Source organism: Eriocheir sinensis, chromosome 23 (genome assembly GCF_024679095.1).
Source record: "Eriocheir sinensis breed Jianghai 21 chromosome 23, ASM2467909v1, whole genome shotgun sequence".
In the NCBI taxonomy this organism is placed as follows: Eukaryota; Metazoa; Arthropoda; class Malacostraca; order Decapoda; family Varunidae; genus Eriocheir; species Eriocheir sinensis.
In genome coordinates this window covers 16,025,034-16,038,148 of record NC_066531.1, presented here as the reverse complement: position 1 = coordinate 16,038,148, position 13,115 = coordinate 16,025,034, and the positions used below count along the sequence as shown (strand labels likewise).

At 45.3% G+C, this 13,115-nt stretch overlaps 1 long non-coding RNA gene across 1 annotated transcript; it reads left to right on the top strand.

Moving 5' to 3' along the window:
* The first annotated feature begins 1,740 nt into the window (after positions 1-1,740).
* Positions 1,741-3,883, top strand: LOC127002642 (uncharacterized). The gene is made up of 2 exons (XR_007756363.1): positions 1,741-1,873; positions 3,212-3,883. It is a non-coding gene; the product is annotated as an uncharacterized LOC127002642 (long non-coding RNA).
* Positions 3,884-13,115: the final 9,232 nt, after the last annotated feature.

Below are 13,115 nucleotides of genomic sequence, written 5' to 3'. Positions count from 1 at the left end.
AGGACATGGGAAGGGTCTTTGGAGGGCTTCAGCTCCCTTCTCACTTCCTATATATACCTCACCGGAGTGGCTTGCTCCCGTTCGGTAGGTGTCTTCCTACCTACTCTAGCCTGTCTCAGTTTGTCTCTCTTGTTACTCGTTTATCTTCCACTGTCTGTCCTCGTCCTCCTATTGTTAACTCGTACATATTGTTTACTACACACACTAACATTTATATGTCATCTACACCATACACACGCATACACACACAAACACTTTTTCTATGTATTTTGTTTGTTTTTATGACCTGTACGATTTTTATGTCACTAAAAAAGCCTGACGGATATTGACTTTCTCTATCCACGAACCAATTAGCACGTAGAACACTCGCTACCGGCTACACGTGTAGGGTGCTGAACCAACTGCTCTAGGTCGTTGAGGAGGGCAAAGTCGTAGGCTTGTTCACCAGGCTGGTCATTGAAAGAGGATGAAAGCCAAAGCTGGTGGTGAACATTGAAATCTCCCAAGATGGAGATTTCAGAGATGGGAGAGTAGGTCAAGATGTGCTCCACTTTAGAGTTCAAGTAGTCAAAGAATTTTACATAGTTAATTCAATTGGGTGAGAGATAAACAGCACAGATGTATTTAGTAATAGTATGACAATGAAGTCTTAGCCAGATGGTGGAAAATTCAGAAGAGTCAAGGTCGTGGGCACGTGAGCAAGTGATGTCGTTGCGCACGTAGACGCAGCATCCAGCTTTGGATTGAAATTTAGGATAGAGATAGTAGGAGGGAACAGAGTAGAGATTGCTGTCAGTAGCGTCAGAGACCTGTGTTTCGGTGAGGAAGAGAAGGTGAGGTTTAGAGGAGGAGAGATGGTGCTCCACAGAATGAAAATTATGTATCCTACATATCATGAAAATATAAAATATAAGTACTTAGCTACAAAATAACATATACAAGAAGTCATTGTGGTCAATGCTGTCTATATGTTTGTCAACAAATGATGAGCGATGGACCGACGGAGTGGATCATCCGTGCCGAGCGGCCGCTATTTCGCTGACGTCATTTTGAGGTCATTATTAACGTCGAAGGATCCGTCAAAACGGAATAGTGGGAACCTCGCCTTACTCATTTCCCTCACCTCCTTCCTTTCCCTCCATCCCCTCCTCTCCTTCCTTATTTTTTCTCCTCTCCCCTCCCTTCTCTTCCATCTCTACTTAAAGGCCTGTCTACACGAGCGGGCCTGATCGGCGGGCTTGCCCGTTAACGGGCATATTTGACGGGCAAACGATCACATTGCCCGAAAGCCTGCCGAGCGAAATCACCGAGCTCGTGCCCGGTAGCTGGAGTTTCTACCCTGCCAGACGCAAGATGATATCGTGAACCCACAGCGGGCCTTCATCCCACATCCCACCGCATAGTAGCACAGTGAACATTTAACGATGGCAGCCCTGGATAACTCTAGTGAGCCACCAACAATTTTTTGGTCTAAAGCACTTACTAGTACTTTGATTGACCTTTACCGTAAGAATCCATGTTTGTGGAATGTGAAGCTGAAATGCTATAGGAACAGAGACAAACGCATAACAGCAGTGAAGGCTATTGCTGCGGAGATGAGAGAGCATGGTACTTCCGTTACGACGGATGACATTAAAAAGAAAATAGACACGCTGCGTAACCAATTTCGGCGTGAAAGCAAGAAAGTAAAGCATTCACAGAAGTCAGGAGCTGGGAGTGAGGATATCTATGTACCTAAATATTGTGGTGCTTCCATGACCTGATTTTCCTCCATGACAGTGATAGTCCAAGACCTTCAGTGTCAAACTTGGACACAAGCCAAAACACTGGGAATGGTGAGGATACGTCTTCCGGAGAAACATCTGATAATGAGGTAAGACTAAGCTCTCTCTCTCTCTCTCTCTCTCTCGTGAATAGTCAACTGCATGGTTAACAATTTCTATTGCAATCAACCTGACTTTGTTTTTATGAATAGATAACTTGGAGAAGTTCAGTAGTATGGCTGATACGAGCAATACCCATTGTGTTTAAGAAATTAGTGAAAATTCAATTAATAAAAGTTATTCATAATACATAACTGCATCTGTTATTTAATGGAACTATACATTTTATTTTACACAAAATAATATATAAATGACACCTTCAGGTAACATTATCTGTGTTTTTATTGCAAAACAAAATTATAAAACTAATCCGATTGTAACAAGTGTGATAATGAAGAAAGGAAAATATTTAAGTGGTGGAATGATTTTGCACAGCTTTGTACTGCCATGACACTGCACCTTCATTATTGAAATATTCCATAAAGTCATGGCGTACACTTTGAGCTTCTGTACTTGTGTTTCGTCCTTTTCTTTGTAGCTGCAACAGGTCCGGAGTTTCACGCCATGTACCAGGGAGGATTGTACATCTTGCAACATCCTCACAATCCAAAGACCCTTCAGGCGTATATTGCGTGACATGATCACGTCTAAGAAAGTTATGTAAGGCAGTACATGCTAATACTATGACCTCAACCTTGTTTGGAGACAGGTTTATGGGCGACAGAAAGATTCTAAATCTATTAGCTAAAATCCCAAAGGAGTTCTCTGCTGTACGTCTAGCCCTAGATAGGCGATAAGAAAAAATGCGTTCCTCATTACTTTGGGTCTGGTGAGAGAACGGTTTCAAAATGTGGCGTTGCAAGGGGAAAGCGTCATCTGCCACAAATACGTATGGTAGCATTCTGTCACTTCCTTGAGGTTTTCTATCGCTAGGGAGACCTGCTGTATCTGTGACAATACGGCTACTGATAAGTGTATTATCCACACACCACCGTCTGACACTCGCCCATTGCAGCCAATATCAACATATAAAAATTCACAATTAGCATCACAAATAGCCATGAGAACTATACTATGGCTGCCTTTGTAGTTATAGAAATAGGAGCCACTGTCAGGCGGAGGTCTTATCAAGATATGCTTCCCATCAATGGCTCCGACGCAGTTCGGGAAGTTCCACCGTGTTTTCAAGCCATGTGCCACACGCATCCACTCATCTGGGGTTGTAGGGGTCTGTCAAACGTAAAGAAAAAAAGAAAAAATAAATTAAATAAAAAAAACTAAGGTGAATGGTACTGGTAATGTTTTCCTATAAAAATTTCGATCTATAAGTGCGTATTACGTAATTCAATAACATAACAATAAGTATAACACCGTTTCTTATATTCTAGATCTTCAATGACCCACTGCTGGATGCTTCTGATGCTTCCGAGGTAACACCTGGAACTGCTGACATCCCAGCTGGTCAACATGTGGTGTCAGACCCACATGCGCCTGGACCTTCTCGTGCGCGACCCGCAAAAAGGCCACACAAAAGGATTATTGATGAAACTCAACTAATGCAAAAGGCTTATGACGAACTTAGATCATTGTCTCAAACAGAAAATGTGTTTTCTGCTTTCGGAACTGTGGTTGAAAATAATCTTAAAGAAATGAATACTGAGAATCAGATTTATGCTCAGAAGTTAGTTCAGGATATAATTTTTCTCGGTAGACTTGGAAGGCTTTCGTCGTCTACTAAGATCGTAGAATAACTGTACTCATGTAACAATTTTATTATTTGGTAAAGGTAATTGACAAAATGTAAGTACATCGACATCACATACATACTTGTATGTATCTATGTAAGCGCTCAAAGATCCATCAAGTTCGTTCAGAATTATATTAATTTATTTCGTAGTGCATGGTCTGTTTATTGTTTTGAATGTGCATTGTATGCAATTAAGTCAGTTGTGTATTACACAAAATATTACCACTCATTTATATAGTTTTCTCATTAGTTGAAATTCTATAAGTATGCAATGAAGTCAATTATGTATTACACAATAAAATATTACCAATCATTTATATATTTTTCTCATTAGTTGAAATGCTATATAACACCCAAATCCATGACGTTACCAAATCAATAATAATTATAATAAAAATATAATACATAATTCTTATTGATTTAGTTATATAAATTATGTGATTAATATATCACAGGTACACATTTCTTTAAAATCAGCTTTCATAATATTGTCGGCAACTCTTGTTTAGCTCATACAACAAAATTTGCTACCCACTAACACTCTTAACTACCTATGAGTATAAAGCGACCTTGGGATTGTCGCTGACAAACTACCATGCATTTCAGAGGCCATGAAACATCGTCTTTCGCCTGTACAATTATCTCCTAAACAAGTAGTAGAATCGAACGGTATTGTTTTAAACCCTCCTGTAATAAGTTATTGCGTTAGCAAACGTCCTGAAGGCACTTACGCTTCACTTACGCTTGTCATTTTAAGTGGAAACCAACATTTTAGCTTTCATTATAGAGGAAAAAAATAAATAAGAGAAGGAAGAAGTATGATGTAGCTGCGATATTGTGTAACTACCAACATATGTTTATCTAGACCCCTACACTCTATTACCACCTCTCTCTCTCTCTCTCTCTCTCTGTCAGTCTGTCTATATATACACGAGAGACAGAAATGTTAATAGATATGACTCATCAAATTAATTATCAGTACCCATTATATATGTATAGTTACTTATATCACAATGTCACAACATTATTTACACGTAACATATTTATAACAGATTCACTTACCTGTAAGTAGTCAGCCTTCAGCACCTCGTATATGGCCCTACATGTTTCTGGTATTATACGGGACAAGCTTTGCTTTGATATGCGTGTACTGTACTGCAACTCCGAATAAGTAGACCCACTTGCTAAAAATCGCAGAGTTGCTTCCAGACGAGCTTCTGTTGTAATGCTGTTTCTCATAAGTGTGTCTTTCTTCACTATGTATGGCTCCACCTTTGATAATAACATGTAAAAGGTGCTTACACTCATCCTCAGGTAATTTCTGAAGTCGTGTTCCTCACTACTCAGTAGTTCATGAAGTATTGTTGCAGTGCTTCCAAACATACTTCTTTTCTTTAACCCATCTTTACACCATATCCTTTTCTTATTTTTCTTCTTGAGGCACAACGCTATTATCAGAGAGCACAAAATTTTTTTCTTGGCAATGCTAGGCACCATGGTTCTCGTACCGCACTCCACCCGCTACTGGCAACATCGTCGGGCAGGCCCGGCTGCTCATCGCTTCGGTCGTGTGGACAACATTCACGGGCAGGCCCGCCAGAATTTGCCCGTTAACGGGCAAGTCCGCCGATCAGGCCCGCTCGTGTAGACAGGCCTTACTCTTTCTCTCCCTCTCCTTCCTTTTCCTCCTCTCCTCCCTTCTCAGTTCCCACCTTCCTCCTCCCTTACTTTCTCTCCCTCTCCCCTCCCTTCTCTTCCATCTTCTCTCCTCCCTTACCATTTCTCTCCCTCTCCTTCCTTTTCCTCCTCTCCTCCCTTCCCTGTTCACACCTCCCTCCTTCCTTACATTATCTCCCTCTCCTCCCTTACTCTCTCTGTCACGTTGTTTTGTTTAGAGGTGAGCCGAGTACCGCACCCCGCCCCCCACCGTCCACCCTTGACCCGCTCTATTGTTATATATTTCCATTATTTCCGTTTCCCTTCTTTCTGTCTCCCCAATTCCTTCTTTCCTCTTCTTTATTAGTCTGTGCTTAATGCAGGATGGATATATAGAGAGAGTTGATAGCACACTGACTGATGGATCCATATCGTGGCGATGTACAAACAAAAAATGTAAAGGTCGACTTAAAACAGACAATGACTGAAGCAATTACTCCAATGCAATGTGAGCACAATCATGACAAGGATGAAAAAAAAACTAGAAAGACAGCAAATACGTGCAACAGTGAAAAGGAAGGCAACTGACGACTTGACGGCAAGGCCTTCAAAGCTAATTAGAATTGAACTACAAAAATTATCTGACGATGAGCTTGAATCTACTGATAGAAGATCGATTGCACAATCATTATACAGAGAAAGGCGAAAAGTGTATCCAGTATTACCTAAAACTCGTCAGGAACTACACCAGGCTCTTAATTCTATGACTACTTCTACAACCAAAAGGGAAGATCTTATCCTGGAAAATAATCCTGAGACAGGTTTGGTTATTCTTTCATGTACAACAAATCTAAAAATTTTGACAAACACTGCTGAGATCATCGTAGATGGGACTTTTAAATGTTGTCCTAAGTTCTTTTATCTGGCTAACGGAAGAGGTGAGCGATCGTTAATGAATGTATGAACAATCGGACTTGGAGGTGAGTGATAAAACGCGCTTTTCACTTAATATTCTGCCGCGCTTTTGATAGCAATATATCAGCAACGTTTGCCGCGCTTTTGATATGCCAATCCGCGCTTTCGTAAAACGCCGAGAGAGAGAGAGAGAGAGAGAGAGAGAGAGAGAGAGAGAGAGAGAGAGAGAGAGAGAGAGAGAGAGAGATTTGATTTGATAAATTTATTACGCCTCATGGCGACAAACAAAATACAAATTCAATATCCACAGATGTCTCGTAGGACACGTTGAGATACACACACACACACACACACACACACACACACACACACAGCCAGTGTCCCGCTGATTGGAAAACAGCCTACGTCACCCCAGTCCCTAAGACCCCAAACCCTCAGTCCCTAGGCGACCTTAGACCCATTTCAATCACTCCCATTCCCAGCCTCCTATGCGAAGATTTCATCTTCAAATGGACATACTCCCACCTTGCCCCCCTTATTGACACTCAACAGTACGGCAACATGAAGACCTCCTCCACCACACACTGCCTTATCAGCCTCCTTGACTTTGCCTACAAGAACCTCGAACAACGGAAAACATCAGTCGCCCTTGCATTCATAGACTTCAGAAAAGCTTTTGATCTCGTCCACCACGCCACTGTCATCAACAAGGCAATTAACCTCGGGCTTCATCCAAGCTTAGTGTCCTGGCTGGCCGACTTCCTCTCCCAACGCAGTCAGGTGGTGAGGTATCAGGGAGTGGCCTCTCCCCCTCAGCACCTCACCTGCGGAGTGCCTCAAGGGACCAAGGTCGGCCCGCTTCTCTTCCTGATATTGATCAACAGCGCACTGACCCACACCCCCAACCGCTGGAAGTATGTAGACGACACCACACTAGGAGTCACCATCAACAACGACAACCCTGACTACAGTCAACTCCAAGACCTCCTACACCTCCTTTTACCCTGTGATGTCGTTGATAGTACAACAGTTACGGCCTTCAAGAATATATTAGACAAGTGTTTTGAATCCAACCAGCAACTAAGATATTACTCATTGTCGTAATAACGTTAAGTTATTTCGAATACTGGTGTCCTTGTCCGCTTTTATCGCCCGGTTAGTCGTAGCAGTAATGGTAGTTCTTTCCTCTTTCCTACATAAATTCCATGCAGTTTTTCCATGATGCATGGCTCTTTTTCCTTTCCTGCCAGCTTTGGCTGGAGGGATGGGGGGGGAGCCTCCGCCTTTGCTGTTCTTCATCTTCCACCTTTGATTAGAGAGTTAGTGTAGCTTGTCACAAACAGCCTCGTAAGGACCAGCAGGTCTGCTGTGGTTTGTTCTTCCTTTGTGTTACTTTGTGTACACAGCCTACAATCATGGACAACAGACAACTACGTCACCATCAACGACACCAAAACCACAGTCATGCACATCAACACCTCAGCCCCCGTCACCCCTCCTGCAGTCTTCTTAAATGACACTCCTCTTCGGTTAGTCCAGTCTACTAAGCTACTTGGAGTCACGATAGACAACAAGCTCACATGGAAGGACCACACCACCCAACTCATCAAATCCGCCACCTACAAACTGTACCTCCTGCGGCGGCTCAAGACACTGGGGACTCCCGGACGTTGAGTTGGCGAGTGTGTACAGCACACTCATACTCCCGCAGCTCACGTACGCGTCCCCGGCATGGTCCAACTCCCTCAACCTCACGCAACGCCGCCAACTGGAGCGCGTTCAAAAACGGGCATGCAAAATCATCCTGGGCCCCAACTACACCAATTACCAAGACGCCCTCGAGATCCTCACCCTCACCAACCTTCAAGTACGTCATTCAGCCCTGCTGCAACGCTGTGCGACCGGTCTGCTCTACCACCCCAGACACCGGAATCTACTCCCGCCTGCAGTCTCCCGTCCTAGACAGTCCGTGAGGCACGCCAACAGACTGGCTCCAATACGGGCACGGACGGACCGCTACAAGAACAGCGCCGTGCCCGCGGTGGTCAGGCTAATCAACAACATGTGAACCCCTCGACAACAGAAGCTGTAAATATCAGTATTTCCATTATTATTATTATTACTATTATTGTTACTATTATTATCATTATTATTATTATTATTATTATTATTATTATTATTATTATTACTTTGCCCATGTAAAGTTTGTAAATTTTCAGCTCTAGGGCTGCAATCCTTCCTCTCAATAAACCGTTTTATTATCATTATTATTATTATTACACACACACAAAAAAAAAAAAAAAAAAAAAAAATAAATAAAATAAATAAATAAATATATATAAGAGACTGAAAGATTCACATTTAATATCCCCCCAAATAAGGAAATCTTATGAGCATAAAGTCCAAATTATCATCCTGAAGTAGATATTTACAAACATTAGTTAAATCCTGTCCCTGCGGTAATAGGTCTATCATTGTGGGGCAGGCAAGACAATAATGTTGAAGGGTGTTAGCGTTCACTTGGTCACATAGTTTGTATGTAGAATAGTGTGGCATATCCTCGACCTGGGAGATCTGCCACACTGGTCGATAACCCAACCTAATCCTCGCACTCACGACATTGTGTCTACGGACCATGAGGCCATGACGACGATATTTGTGGTTTGTATCCATGAAGGCGTCGTAATGTCGGATGGATACACTGTCAGCACGCTCAGAGTTCCTGCGATTCACCGTACGGGCGTTGAAGTCTGACATCAGCGTATTCCTGTAGCACCGTAAGGAGAGCGGGACTCGCACTGCAGGAAGGTTAAGGCCACACGCAGCCTTAGCGAGACCGTCCACATTATCATTGGCCGCGAGTCCAACATGATATGGCACCCACAAAAAGGACACAACCAACGCTCTGTCCCGTGTGGTGGCTAGCCGACGTAGGGTATCTTGAACCACGTGATACTCAGTCCCCTGTCAGTAAGGAGGGTAACAGCATCCAACAATCCGTTCAGCTCACAGTAGGTGGAAGACGTCGAATTGGGTAAACTACGGCCAACCCACCCATCTCCCGGCGGCGCCACAGTGGGGGAGAACACAGCACACGCCGCACTCCCGTCCGCCTGCAGTGAGCCGTCAACGTAGAGATGGTGTGCAGCAGGAACCGAAGCAGACACACTGGCGATGGGCTCAAGGGACAACTGCTTCTGTAGGAGAGTATGGTCAGTTTTAAATGTACGAGTGAAGGAGATGCGTGGATTAGGTACTCGCCAGGGTGGCAAACCAGGAACAGCCTCGACTGCAGGGACATCAGTGGCGAGCCTTCGGAAATCAGCACATACCATGCGGACAAGTGTGCGTCCGCCTGGCCGAAGTGCAGGTCGGCGCGTGTTCGGGTCGAGTGCCGCTCGGATGACATGAGTGTAGTGAGGAGCAAGATGGGGAAGATGCAAACACTTGATGCTGAAGTACGTGACATTCATGTAGATCCCATCAACAAGTGGAGTCAAAGTTAGCTCTGACAGCATATTGACTATTATGGTCGAAGTTGGGCAACCCAGGATAAACCGCATGACTTTGTTTTGAAAAATTTCAAGTAGCTGCAGTGATGCCCTGGAAAGCTGGCAGAGCGCAGGGGAAAGATAGTCGACAACTGATCGAAGAAACACTATGTAGATGGTCTTGGCTACAGGGATAGAGACTCCTTTCATGTTGTTTGCAAGCCACTTGACAGGGATGAAGCGCTGCTCTAGTCTGCCCAGTAGCTCCTTAACGATGGGATGGATACATTGTTGTGCAGGCATAGCTGGGGTGATGCGCACGGGTGAACCTAAGTAGGTATACTGTGTGCAATGAGGGACAATACTGCCTCCCACGGTGAAGACAGGGAGTGTCTGAGGGTTGCGTGTAGAGAAAATCCTACTCTTCTCAGGGGAAATAACGAGGCCTCAAGCAGTTGAGGATGCATAGAACGCATGAAGGAAGTGCTGAAGATCCATGGGTGAGTAGGCGTGGATGCAGATGTCGTCAGCATAACAGGTAATTGCAATGCCAGGACTGTCAGGAAGGAGAGAAAGAAGGCGATGCATGAGGACGTTGAAGATAAATGGACTTAGTACGCCACCTTGTGGAGTACCCAAAGCGAAGCCTTTAGAGGTGCTGCACGCGCCCCTAAAAAGGACCCGAGCAGTTATGTTGCTGAGGTAGCTACGAATCCATATCAACAAACTTCCTTTAACACCAAAGGCCACAAGCTGATCAAGTATGACTTCTCTACTCGCAATATCAAAAGCACTCTTAAGATCGATAAATGCTGCAACACTGGTGGGTGAAAGGCGGGAATAAAGCTCATACAGGCAGTGGTGCGTCCCCCACCGAGGCAGGAAACCATACAGTCGCGGCGAAAGCTTGTTTTGCAGGCGGAACATCAGACGGTTAAGGAAGATCCGTTCAAGCACCTTGCTGAAGCACGATGTCAGGGAGATGGGGCGGAATTTATCAGTACCGGGTTTGGGTATGGGCACTATGGTGCTAGAGGTCCACGCCCGAGACACACAACCCTTCCGAAAACACGAGTTAAAAAGCTGCAGCAGGGGATCGCCAGGAACTTTCTGGAGAAGACGTAGGACAGAGTAAGTGATCCCGTCATCACCAGGTGCTGATGACGTACCTCGAGTCAGGGCACGCTGCAGCTCATCAGACGTGATGGGAACGCCATCCTCCTCATCTGTCCGCAACAGAGCGTCCACCAGGCGGAGAGAACGAAGGCTTGCCTGGGAGGAGAGTGCAGCTTGTACAGGTGCTGGAAGGTTGCCAGGTCGTGATTGTGCAGACCAGGAATCAATAAGGGACTCGGCATATTCCGTTGGACTGTGATGGAGAGCAGTGCAAGGCTTTTTCTTTACAATCTTGTTAATCTTGTGCCACATGGAACCCACGCTGGTGAGATGATTGATGCTATCAGTAAAGTTGTGCCACGAGTCAGTCTGGGCATGCTGTTGGAGAGTCATCAGCTCGTCTCGAGACGTCTGGTACTGGTGAAGATGGGCAGGGGTTGGGTCTCTCTGAAAAGCAAGGCCGTGCTCCACCGCCTTCCTTTCTGCCTGAAGCATACGGTCATCGAGTGGCCCGATACGAACCCCAGGTCGACGGGTGAGATGAGGCCGGGTGACATACCGGGTGTAAAAGTCATAGGAGGACTTCACCAGCGAGGAATACAACTCATCAGGGGAGCTGGTGTTAAATGTAGGAAGCATAGTAGTCATGTAGGAGATGTATGTTGGACAGTATTTTGGAGGTATCTGGATGCGGGTGCGGGCGTGAGAGAGAGGGGGTGTTGCTGGTACGGAGTATCGGAGGCCCGTGGTCGGAGAACAGCACGGGGATGGAGAAACACTTGACACGTGGAGCTACCAGTCTTGACGTAAAGATGTGGTCCAGGGTACCTCCACGGGAGTGGTGGCGCCGCCAGTATCCCATCGTGTGAGTCGGTATCGTCTGACGAAATCAAGGAGTCGAAGCCCATTCCGGTTCGGAGCTGGAGAAGAGTCACCAACTTCTTTTAATAGAAGACCCACCCTTCAGGAACTTAACGACTCAAGGCTGGAGACTGCAGAACGCTTAGCCTCAGACCTTACTATTATTTCCGATTGGGGCAAGAAGAACCTGGTGTCCTTCAACGCCTCAAAAACACAGTTTATCCACCTATCCACTCGACACAATCTTCCAAACAACTATCCCCTATTCTTTTACAACACCCAGCTATCACCTTCCTCAACACTAAACATCCTCGGTCTATCCTTAACTCAAAATCTCAACTGGAAACTTCATATCTCATCTCTTACTAAATCAGCTTCCTCGAGGCTGGGCGTTTTGTACCGTCTCCGCCAGTTCTTCTCCCCTGCACAGTTGCTGTCCATATACAGGGGCCTTGTCCGCCCTCGTATGGAGTATGCATATCATGTGTGGGGGGGCTCCACTCACACAGCTCTTCTGGACAGAGTGGAGGCTAAGGCTCTTCGTCTCATCAGCTCTCCTCCTCATACTGATAGTCTTCTACCTCTTAAATTCCGCCGCAATGTTGCCTCTCTTTCTATCTTCTATCGATATTTCCACGCTGACTGCTCTTCTGAACTTGCTAACTGCATGCCTCCCCCCCTCCCGCGGCCCCGCTGCACTCGACTTTCTACTCATGCTCATCCCTATAATGTCCAAACCCCTTATGCAAGAGTTAACCAGCATCTTCACTCTTTCATCCCTCACGCTGGTAAACTCTGGAACAAACTTCCTTCATCTGTATTTCCTCCTGCCTACGACTTAAACTCTTTCAAGAGGAGGGTATCAGGACACCTCTCCTCCCGAAACTGACCTATCTTTCGGCCACCTCTTTGGATTCTTTTTAGGAGCAGTGAGTAGCGGGCTTTTTTTTTATTAATGTTTGCTTTTTGTGTGCCCTTGAACTGTCTCCTTTGCTGTAAAAAAAAAAAAAAAAGTTCAGGATGGCGGGCATTAAAATCACCCATGTACACAATGCCACCAAGTGTTGGAAGGGGCAAGGCCGCCAAGTTTATTCTTCCCGGGGCAGAATAGACATTACATAAACGAATCTTGCCGTGTCCCATCGCTACCTCCAGGAGTTGAAAGGTCATGTCTGCTTCAACGGAGGTACGAAGCAGCTGGTGTGGTACTGAGGAGTGTACATATGTGACGAGACCGTTTCGAACTGGGTGGACGTAAGAAACGTAGCCAGTAAGTGAGGGAGCTTGTCTGTCACCAAGAAGAGGACCAACAAAGGCCTCCTGAATGAATATGACTGTCGGGGAGTGCTCGTTAACATATCCCTTCAAAGCTGAGAGTCTTGCCAGATCTCTTAAACCGCAGGCGTTCCAGGAGATGACATGAAGCTCAATATTACGTGCGAACTCTACCCTTCGGTACACGGAAGCCAGATGTGGACGAGGTGGTGGGGCGCGCACGAACACGCT